The sequence below is a fragment of the Bombina bombina genome, chromosome 2 (assembly GCF_027579735.1).
Source record: "Bombina bombina isolate aBomBom1 chromosome 2, aBomBom1.pri, whole genome shotgun sequence".
NCBI classification, from domain to species: domain Eukaryota; kingdom Metazoa; phylum Chordata; class Amphibia; order Anura; family Bombinatoridae; genus Bombina; species Bombina bombina.
This window is the reverse complement of record NC_069500.1, coordinates 91498463-91509970: the sequence shown is the minus strand read 5'-3', so window position 1 is coordinate 91509970 and position 11508 is coordinate 91498463.

The window sequence follows — 11508 nt, the reverse complement described above, 5'->3', positions numbered from 1 at the left end:
TTTAACTTGTAATATGCACACTACCCAAAGTTGAGCATGCGAATGGGGCAGTATTTATTTTTGTAAAAAAGAGCTTAAACACTTTAGGGGAATGCCCTACAAAAAGCCCTTCTAAGCGCTATTGCAATAGTTTATTTTAGTGTTACTATACGGTTTTCTATTTTGGGGTGTTTTTTTTTTAAAGGACCACTAAATGCAGTAGATTTGCATAATTAACAAGGACATTATAAAAAGACAATGCAATAACACCTACTCTGAATTTAAAAAAAAGCAGTAGATTTTTTTTCTGTCAAGTTTATTTTTTCTCCCATTTTCCGGCCCCCTGTATCATGTGACAGACATCAGCCAATCCCAGACTAGTATACGTACACCCCGTGAGCTTGTGCACATGCTCAGTAGGAGCTTGTTTCCCAGAAAGTGTGAATATAAAAAGATTGTGCAAAATTTGATAATGGAAGTAAATTGGAAAGTGTCTTATAACGGTATGCTCTATCTGAATCATAAACGTTTATTTTGACTTGAGTGTCCCTTTAAGTGGGGCTTTAGTTTAGTAGAAAAAGGCATAACTGTGTGTTTTTTAATTTTGGTAATTTCTTTGTTTTTTTCTGTAATGGTAGGTTTTACTTTTTTTTAATGTATTTTTTTTTAAAGGTAATGTGATTTTTTTTTGCTAACCTAGGGGTTGTTAGGGAGGTTAGATGGTTAGGGGGTTTAGAGGTTAGTGGGTATTTTGCAATGGGAGTTATGAGGGTTTAAGGGTTAATAGTGAAGAGGGGTATTTTTCAATGGGGTTGTGGCAGTTTAGGGGTTAATAGTGTAGAGGAGTATTTTGTTATGGGGTTGTGGTGGTTTAGGGGTTAATAGTGTAGAGCAATATTTTGCGATGCGGGTTGTGGTGGTTTAGGGGGTTAATAGTGTAGCGGGGTACTTTGCGATGTGGGGGGTTGCATTTTAGGGGTTAATAGTGTAGAGGGGTATTTATGGGATGGGGTTGTGGCTGTTTACTGCTTAATAGGGTAGTAGGGTACTTTGTGGTGGGCTATGTGGCAGTTTAGGGGTTATTAGAGTAGGAGGCTTATGGCAATTCGGGTTTGCATGTGAGTATGGAATTTAGATATTTTTCTGCTTTTCTCACTATATTGAAGTCTAAGGGGGACTATGCTAACACGGTCTTGATTTAACATATAATATGTGAGCTACCTGACGCACGCAAAGAGATGAAGTTGATCAGAGTTAATGCGCGAGCAGGATCAATAAATGGTGTCACAGATACCAGGCTGCAATGGTTAAACTCCTACCCCCCATAACCTTCCCCCTATCTAGTCTAGGTGTAAAGTGTTTTTCTGTTAATTGTATATCATCCATTGTCCTTTTGTAAGTCAGGATGTGATTAGGATCTGTTTAACTAACTATTGTCTGATGTTTGTCTCATTATATAATATTTGTTTTTAGTTGTGTAGTAACTATCCAATTTGTTGGAAATGTATAAAAGCTGTGTTTTCTGTGCAATAAACCCCTACCCCCATAACCTTCCCCCTGTTGTATCTAGTCTAGGTGTAAAGTGTTTTTCTGTTAATTGTATGAGTCATCCATTGTCCTTTAGTAAGTCAGGATGTGATTAGAATCTGTTTAACTAACTATTGTCTGATGTTTGTCTCATTGTATAATATTTGTTTTTAGTTGTGTAGTAACTTTGTTGGAAATGTATAAAAGCTGTGTTTTCTGTGCAATAAAGCAGTCTTTATTTCACCTGAATGCTAGTCTGTATAGTCATTTAGGTGGGCTCCTGCTAGAATCTCTTTCCTGGGCTACATAGCAGCCTGTTCCAGGCAAAGGAAGGACCCTCTGGCAGAGCTACTCAGTTGGGGTAACTGGAGTCTGCCACAGGGTGGGACCCTGAGTACTGGTGCTGTCGGGCATCAGGGGTGGCTACAGGCTGTGGTCACTTGCCAGCTACATAGCTGCAGTCGGCAGGGAGGAAGCAGGACCCGTTTGGCGGAGCTACACATTGGCTGGCAGCGGTGGGATCTGCTTCTATCACACAGTGTTTGCTAACAGAGGAGACGTGCCACAGTAACCGGTAACTATGGGAACCAAGCTCCTAAGGAGAGCAGAGGAGGCGCTGGCCCAGCTGGACAGTCCTAGTTCGTATTGGGACATGCTGGCACAAAGGGACCTTGTCCGCCGACGACTCTGGAGGGAGGCTCTTCAACAAGAGCAGGGCTATCGAGTAACAACCCTCTCCCCTGATGATGAAGATTACTGGCTCCAGTGGCAGTTCCGAGTACCTTGCCTGGGAGGACAGCCCCAGGCAGAATGGCTGTCTGAATTGGATGGACTGGTCCAGGAGGAGATGGTTCTGGATGACAGCTATAGGGCCCTCCGATGGTATGCTATGCAAGTGTGGCCATGGCTGGGTGATGGGGTCCCCACAGAGGACTTTGGCTACAGCGGCCCTGGATTACTATTTGAACTAATGGCAGAGGACCCAGATTTTGGGAGTCAGGAGGAGTGGAGACTTAAGGACATTTGTGAGTACCGAGGGAGCCTGCTGAATCTCTCAGGGGTACCCTGGCTGCAAGCCGATTTGGATTTTATATGTGGCAATGAATTGGAGATGGAACAGAGATACAAAAGACTGATAGATTGCGTTAAACAGCATGCCACAGAGCCTGCAGGGAGCTATGATACAGCAGTCTGGGAATCATGGTGGTTGGCCTTAGAGAATTGGCAACAGAGCATAAGAGATGACGAGCTGCTAGATACAGATCAGCAGCCTGGCCCCAAGCTTATAGACTTGGACAAGGGAGCCACCCCAGCAGAAGCGCTGGCCACAGGGCAGAGAGCCGCCGGCCTCTGCCCAGCACCTGTAACAGCTCCAGGAAACCAGGGAGAGGAGGAAGTCGTCCTCCCTCCCCTTACAGAGAACCCCTTGCAGGGAGAGATGGATGTCAATAACTCTCCCCAGCATCAGAACCCCTTCCCGGGAGAGGAGACAGTCGGTCTCTCTCCCCAGCGGCAGAGCCAGGAGCCGGGAGAGGAGACAGTCGGTCTTTCTCCCCAGCGGCAGAGCCATCCCCTGGGAGCGGAGGTAGCCGTCCTCCCTCCCCGTAAGCAGAACTCCTTCCTAGGAGAGGAGACAGTCGGTCTCTCTCCCCAGCGGCAGAGCCAGGAGCAGGGAGAGGAGACAGTCAGTCTCTCTCCCCAGCAGCAGAGCCATCCCCTGGGAGCGGAGGTAGTCGTCCTCCCTCCCCATAAGCAGAACCCCTTCCTAGGAGAGGAGACAGTCGGTCTCTCTCCCCAGCGGAAGAACCAGGAGCTGGGAGAGGAGACAGTTGGTCGCAGGGTATAAATGTCAGCGGGAACCCCCCCAGGATGCCCCAAGCTCAGGAGAGATGGGATAACCTCTCCCAGCAACCGAGAAGTGGAGAGCCACTGTCAGACAGCCCCAGGCCGACCCGTTAAGGGTCTAGCCGGGTCTGCCGAACTGGAGGGGGGGAGATGTCACGGATACCAGGCTGCAATGGTTAAACCCCTACCCCCATAACCTTCCCCCTATCTAGTCTAGGTGTAAAGTGTTTTTCTGTTAATTGTATGAGTCATCCATTGTCCTTTTTGTAAGTCAGGATGTGATTAGAATCTGTTTAACTAACTATTGTCTGATGTTTGTCTCATTGTATAATATTTGTTTTTAGTTGTGTAGTAACTATCCAATTTGTTGGAAATGTATAAAAGCTGTGTTTTCTGTGCAATAAACCCCTACCCCCATAACCTTCCCCCTGTTGTATCTAGTCTAGGTGTAAAGTGTTTTTCTGTTAATTGTATGAGTCATCCATTGTCCTTTAGTAAGTCAGGATGTGATTAGAATCTGTTTAACTAACTATTGTCTGATGTTTGTCTCATTGTATAATATTTGTTTTTAGTTGTGTAGTAACTTTGTTGGAAATGTATAAAAGCTGTGTTTTCTGTGCAATAAAGCAGTCTTTATTTCACCTGAATGCTAGTCTGTATAGTCATTTAGGTGGGCTCCTGCTAGAATCTCTTTCCTGGGCTACATAGCAGCCTGTTCCAGGCAAAGGAAGGACCCTCTGGAAGAGCTACTCAGTCGGGGTAGCTGGAGTCTGCCACAGGGTGGGACCCTGAGTACTGGTGCTGTCAGGCATCAGGGGTGGCTACAGGCTGTGGTCACTTGCCAGCTACATAGCTGCAGTCGGCAGGGAGGAAGCATGACCCGTTTGGCGGAGCTACCCAGTCGGGGTAGCCGGGGTATCCGTCACAAATGGGTCTGGAGGATTATTTGTATTATAGAATAGGATAGTATTTATTTTTGTTAAAAAGTGCTTAATTTCTTTAGGGCAATTCGCATTGATATATTTGTATCTATTATGTATCAATTTACTAAATTCCCTACCACACAAACTATTGAACTTCTGAATAGTATTTGTTAAATCGAATGTTCCATTCGAAATTTAGAATGTGGACATTCAATATAATTATAAACATTCGAAAATTAAAATAACATTTGATTACCGAATTTTCATGTATTTTCATCCTTATCAACATTCTATTGTCCAAAACAAATGTCCACAAGACTATTGGTTCTACCAAACAAATGACACTTTCAGCACATCACCCATCCCTAGTTCTAGACCCATTCTTTTGGTCACAGCAAGAAAAGGAAGAACAGTGTGATGTGCTAATATGATTAATTGAACATTAAAGGGATATAAACCCCAAATTTGTCTTTCATGATTCAGATAGAGCATTCGATTTTAAACACCTTATTTACTTCTATTATAATTTTTTCTTTGTTCTTTCAGTATCTTTTGTTAAAAAGCCAGGACATATGCTTATGATCCGTCCTATTTCTGGAGCGCTATATGGCAGCAGTTTTGCAAGAATGTTATCCATTTGCAAGAGCACTATATGGCAGCATTATTTCCTGCCACGAACTGCTCCAGATGCTTACCTAAGTATATCTTCAACACCGAATATAATAGGAACAAAGCAAATGAAATAATACAAGTAAATTGGAAACTTTTTAAAAATAGTTTACTCTGTCTGAATCACAAAAGAATATTTTTGGGTTCCATATCCCTTTAATTTTCCAGAATCTAGGTTTGAGTACATATATTTTTTTGGGTTCCATATCCCTTTAATTTTTCAGAATCTAGGTTTGAGTACATATATTTTTTTGGGTTCCATATCCCTTTAATTTTTCAGAATCTAGGTTTGAGTACATAAATTTTTTGGGGTTCCATATCCCTTTAATTTTTCAGAATCTAGGTTTGAGTACATATATTTTTTTGGGTTCCATATCCCTTTAATTTTTCAGAATCTAGGTTTGAGTACATATATTTTTTTGGGGTTCCATATCCCTTTAATTTTTCAGAATCTAGGTTTGAGTACATATATTTTTTTGGGTTCCATATCCCTTTAATTTTTCAGAATCTAGGTTTGAGTACATATATTTTTTTGGGTTCCATATCCCTTTAATTTTTCAGAATCTAGGTTTGAGTACATATATTTTTTGGAGTTCCATATCCCTTAAATTTTCCAGAATCTAGGTTTGAGTACATATATATATTTTTTTTCCCTGTGGGTTTTTAATAATGTTGCAATGTTTTTTTGTGTGCCATTTGGTGGAGACATTGGACCATTTTAAACCGAGGTAAGATCTTTTGGATAACTATTTTAATGTAACATATAAAACAAGAGAATTTAATTTGTTTACTCGATCTAAACAATCACTACCAATTACTACACTGCAGGTCAAAAACTTTAGAACAGACCTATTTAAAGAAGTTCTGAACACAGTTCTAATATACAGTATGTCCTTATAACTGTAATATTTTACAGCTGCCACTGGGAGGAGACATTGACCAGTCTTATTAAGGGACTAGATTTCTTGGTTACTATTTTAAGTGAGTTGAGACGGTTGAGGAGAAACAAGCCTGAGTTCATTCCCTCGCACTGAATTGCATAGTTTAGAATAAACACAGTTTATAATCCTACACAGTTCCTTTTGAGGCACTACCTCTTACAACTGTAAACAAAAATATTTTCTTTAAGAATAGAGCTTCAAAAATTAAATACAACAAAATAAAAACAGACAAAATTTGTTCCTGTTAACAAAGCCAGAACATTACAATTGACTGAATAAACCAAGTGTTCGTTGCTAGTAATCCCAATCAGCAAGGAGTGAGGAGACCCTCCAAATAAATACATGCCAGCATCAACCACTTCATTTAACTCTTTTAGGAGACTGTCAAAAATAACTACAACTTTCAGCTGTTCAAAAAGCTTCATTACAGTAGCTGAGGATCACTTTCTGCTACAATTGAAATCAATGGAAGATTTATCAAATGACAGGAAGAAAAAATACCCAGCTTTGCTAATGTAGTCCCGCCCCCAAAGAGCATGGCCTGTCAATCATTCAGAACAAACGACACTGTGTGGCAGGGTCATACATGTAAGTTTGCACTGCAATGGCCCACAGCTACCAACACAACTTGATAACCGGAGCCCTATATATATATATATATATATATATATATATATATATATATATATATGTTCATAAAATAGTTTATTAAATGTATTTTTAACATATTGTCTTATTGAAGATGTCAAATAAATATGGTGATAGGGTTATGCTTAACATGTTAAAAAATAAATAAATAATGATTTAAACTTGCAAGAAAAATGGGGGTTAATTTAATAAAACTGTTTAACTCCATTTTAACGTTCCCAGTGTAAACTAACCTTAACTCTTTATGAACCTAAACCTAAGATTATTTTATACCAGACAAACTTTATTTGTAGGAAGCTTTATTGTAAATCACTTTAAATTTAAAGTGACATGAAAGAATTAAAATGAATGAAACTTTATGGTTCAGATAGAGGATGCAATTTTGAGATTCTATTCCATTAATTTCTGTTATTAAATTTACTTTGTTCTCTTGGTATCTGGCTCAGAAGCAGCAATGCACTAATGGGAGCTAGTTTGTGATTGGTAGCTACACACATATTCCTCTTGTTATTGACTCACCAGGTGTGTAGCACATTGCTGCTCTGGTGCTAAGTTTAACTATTTCACATTCCAAAGTTCTTCATATACCAGAATAGGTTCTATTTATGCATAAATACATATGTATATATATATATATATATATATATATATATATATATATATATATATATATGATAAAATATTTAAACTATATATCTTTATGATTATATATAGATATAGATATATACATATATATAGACATATCTATTTAGAAATATATAGAACATATTCTGCTATGTGCAGAAAATTGGAATGTCAAATATTTACAGTAAATACTTAAAGGGACACTGGACCCAAATTTTTTATTTTGTGATTCAGATAGAGCATGACATTTTAAGCAACTTTCTAATTTACTCCTATTATCAAATTTTCTTCATTCTCTTGCTATCTTTATTTGAAATGCAAGAATATAAGTTTAGATGCCGGCCCATTTTTGGTGAACAACCTGGGTTGTTCTTGCTGATTGGTGGATAAGTTCATCCACCAATAAAAAAGTTCTGTCCAGAGATTTAAAAAAAAAAAAAAAGCTTAGATGCATTCATTTTCAAATAAAGATAGCAAGAGAACGAAGTAAAATTGATAATAGGAGTAAATTAGAAAGTTGCTTAAAATCGCATGCTCTATCTGAATCACGAAATAAAACATTTGGGTCCAGTGTCCCTTTAAGTATTTACTGTAAATATTTGACATTCCATATTAAGATATGTATATATCTCTATGTTAAAGCCCTTTGCCTGTCTTTTTATTTTATAACACCTGAGACATCATATCTTTGAGCCCTTATAACTTTTTTTGTGCAATTTTTTCAAAACATTTTTATCCAATAGTGTCAGGGGCGTATTTTGGTGGTTTGTTTCTAGTTGGGTGTTTGGAAGCTGGATTACAAGGGGACAGAGCGGATTTTCTGGTGTTAGATCGTTTTTTCTGCCTGTCGCTTCTCTCTGATGTTTGCTGCTTTCTAGGATCTGTAGTTTTAACAGGATTGTTATATCTGCTGGTGTGGATTTAATTCCTGGTTACCGGTTGGGCGAGTCTCTCTAGCATGGCTGGGGTGCAGAGGTGCCGGTTATAATAATTAATTGATATTTATGTAAAAAAAAATAATTCTAATTATTTATATAGAAATTAGAGTATAAGGGAAAAAAGTGCTATTTCATTTGCTATGGATGCCGATCCTAAGCTTTCTTTGTCGTTTGACAAGTGTCTTTATTGTGCAAATGTCCAGGTTAAACCTCCTGTGCAATTTTGTTCCCCTTGCCTTAATAAGGTTTTATTATCTAAGGATAAGGATTCCCTATCTGAGCCTTCTTTTTCTCAGGATAATGCTGTTTAGGGTTTGTCTCAGCCTTCTTCTAACATGTACCAGTCTTTGACAGATTCACATGCAGTGCCCTGCAGTTTCTCTCAGTCAGTCTCAGGGAGTGTTTGTTTGCCTAAAGATTTTGCTGTGCAGTTGACTTCTGCAGTTTCTGCAGCCCTAAGTGCTTTACCTAGTTCTGGTAAAAGAAAGAGGAAATCTAAGAACATTTCTATGGGTTCTGATACCGCCAAAACTGATTTGGTTAGTCTTTCTCAGTTATCTAGCGAGGATCCTTTCTCTGCAGCTTCTGAGGGTGAGATCTCTGATTCTGAATCTGCGGTTCTTAGTACAGTAGATTCTGAGAAGGATAATTTTAGATTTAAACTAGAGCATCTCCGTTTACTTTTTAGCTACTTTGGATGACTCTGAAATAATTGCAGAGGCTCCTAAAAAGGCTAATAAGCTGAACAGAGTTTTTAATGTTAATCCTAAATCTGTGGAGGTTTTTCATGTTCCAGTTCGCATGTCTGACATTATATTTCAGGAATGGGAGAAGCCGGGGGTTCCCTTTAAACCATCTCCTGTGTTTAAAAGGATGTTTCCTGTGGCTGATTCAGTGCAAGATCTTTGGTGCACTGTTCCTAGAGTGGAGGGCGCTATATCTACCTTAGCCAAGAGAACTACTATTCCTCGTGGCGATAGTTCCTCTTTTAGAGAACCTATGGATAAGAAACTGGAGGGTTATTTAAGAAAGATGTTTCTTCATCAGGATTTGCAATGGCAACCAGTTGCTAGTATTGTGACAGTTGCGGGTGCAGCCTCTTATTGGTGTGACTCATTGTCTGATCTAATTTCAGAGGAGACTACTATAGAGGAGATCCAAGATAGAATCAAGGCTCAAAAGGTGGCTATTACTTTTATCTGTGATGCCAGTATGCAAGTAGTCAGGCTGGGAGCCAAGATTTCTTGTTTTGCGATTCTAGCCCGCAGAGCCCTTCGGTTAAAATCTTGGTCTGCGGATGTGACTTCCAAATCCAAGCTTCTATCGCTACATTTTAAGGGTAAGACTTTATTTGGTCTTGGTCAGTTGGAGATCATTTCCATGGTTACTGGTGGTAAATGAGTTTTTCTACCACAGGATAACAAGAATAGTCCCAAGTGTCGTCAGTCTTCTAATTTTCGTTTCTTTCGTAACTTCAAGGGACAGAAATCTTACTCGTCTTTTACACCTGAGCAAGCCAAAACCTCTTGGAGATCTAGCCAGCCCTGAAATAAGGGTAAGCTAAAGCAATCCAGAAAGCCTTCTGCTGACGCTAAATCAGCATGAAGGGGCCGTCCCTGTTCCATTTCTGGATCAGGTAGGGGGCAGGCTTTCCTTCTTTTAGCAGGCTTGCATTCGCTACGTTCCAGACCGTTGGGCAGTGGATATAGTCTCCCAGGGATACAAGATAGGATTTAAATCTTGTCCCCCCAGGGACAGATTTCTACTATCAAGATTATCTGTAAACCAGGTAAAGAGAGAGTCCTTCTTAAACTGTGTAAAGGATCTGTCTTCTCTGGGAGTGATTGTCCTAGCTCCTCTAGCAGAACAGGATCAGGGATTTTATTCAAATCTTTTTATGGTTCCCAAAAAGGAGGGATCTTTTCCACCAATTCTAGACCTCAAGTCTCTCAACAAGTTTCTCAAGGTTCTGTCCTTAAAAATGGAGACTAATCCTTATATTCTTCCTCTAGTTCAGGAGGGTCAATGTATGACCACCATAGACCTGAAGGATTCGTATCTTCATGTGCCTGTTCACAAGGAACATTTCAAGTTCCTTAGGTTTGCCTTTTTGGATCAACATTTCCAATTTGTAGCCCTTCCTTTCGGGCCTCACCACTGCTCCGCAAATCTTTATAAAGGTTCTAGGGGCTCTTTTGGCTATGGCCAGATCTCTACGGATTGCGGTGGCTCCTTACCTGGGCGATATCTTGGTTCAGGCTCCATCTTTTCAGTTAGCAAGATCCCATACAGATTCTCTGTTATCTATTCTCCGCTCTCACGGGTGGAAGGTGAATCTAGGAACAAGCTCCTTGGTGCCAAGTACCAGGGTATGTTTTCTGGGAACAATCATAGACTCAGTATCTATGAATTTTTTTTTGACGGAGGTCAGAAAAATCAAGCTTCTTGTGGCCTGTCATTCTCTTCAGTCCTCTTTTCTTGAACTAAGGAGGAGTCTGCCCTCCCTATAAATATCCTAGAATTGAGAGCTATTTTCAATGCACTAACAGTTTGCCCTTAACTGAGTTTAGTCCGGTTTATCAGATTTCAATTGGACATCACTTCAATGGCGTATATCAACCACCAAGGAGGAACACGGAACTTATTAACTATGAAGGAGGTGACTTGCATTCTTCAGTGGGCAGGGTTTCACAATTATCATCTCTCTGCCATTCATATCCCAGGGGTGGACAACTGGGAAGCAGATTATCTCAGCAGGCAGACTTTTCACCCAGGGGAATGGGCTCTCCATCCGGAAGTATTCTCGATGTTAACCCTCAAGTGGGGAGTTCCAGAGCTGGATCTGATGGCATCTCATCTAAACGCCAAGCTTCCAAAGTACAGAGTAAGATCAAGAGATCCTCAAGCAGCTCTGGTCAACACCCTGGCAGTGCCATGGGACTTCCGTCTAATTTATCTGTTCCCTCCGGTTGCCCTCCTTCCTCGGGTGATAGCCCGTATCAAACAGGAGCAGGCATTGTGATTCTAATAGCTCCAGCGTGGCATCGCAGAACTTGATTTGCGTACCTAGTGAAGATGTCGTAATTTCCCCTCTGGAAATTGCCTCTGAGGAAGGATCTTCTACTTCAGGGTCCCTTCCTCCATCCAAACTTAGTTTCTCTGAAGCTGACTGCTTGGAGATTGAACGATTAGTCTTGTCCAGACGAAGATTTTCTGTAAAGTATATTGAGACTATGATTTACTCACAAGATTTATTATAAGATATGGCGTAAATACCTTCATTGGAGCGGTTCTAGGGAGTCAGGTGAGAATTCCCCGTATTCTGTCCTTTTTCAGGAGGGTCTAGAGAAAGGTTTATCAGTCAGTACTCTAAAGGGTCAGATTTCGGCTCTGTCGATTCTTTTGCAGAAGCAT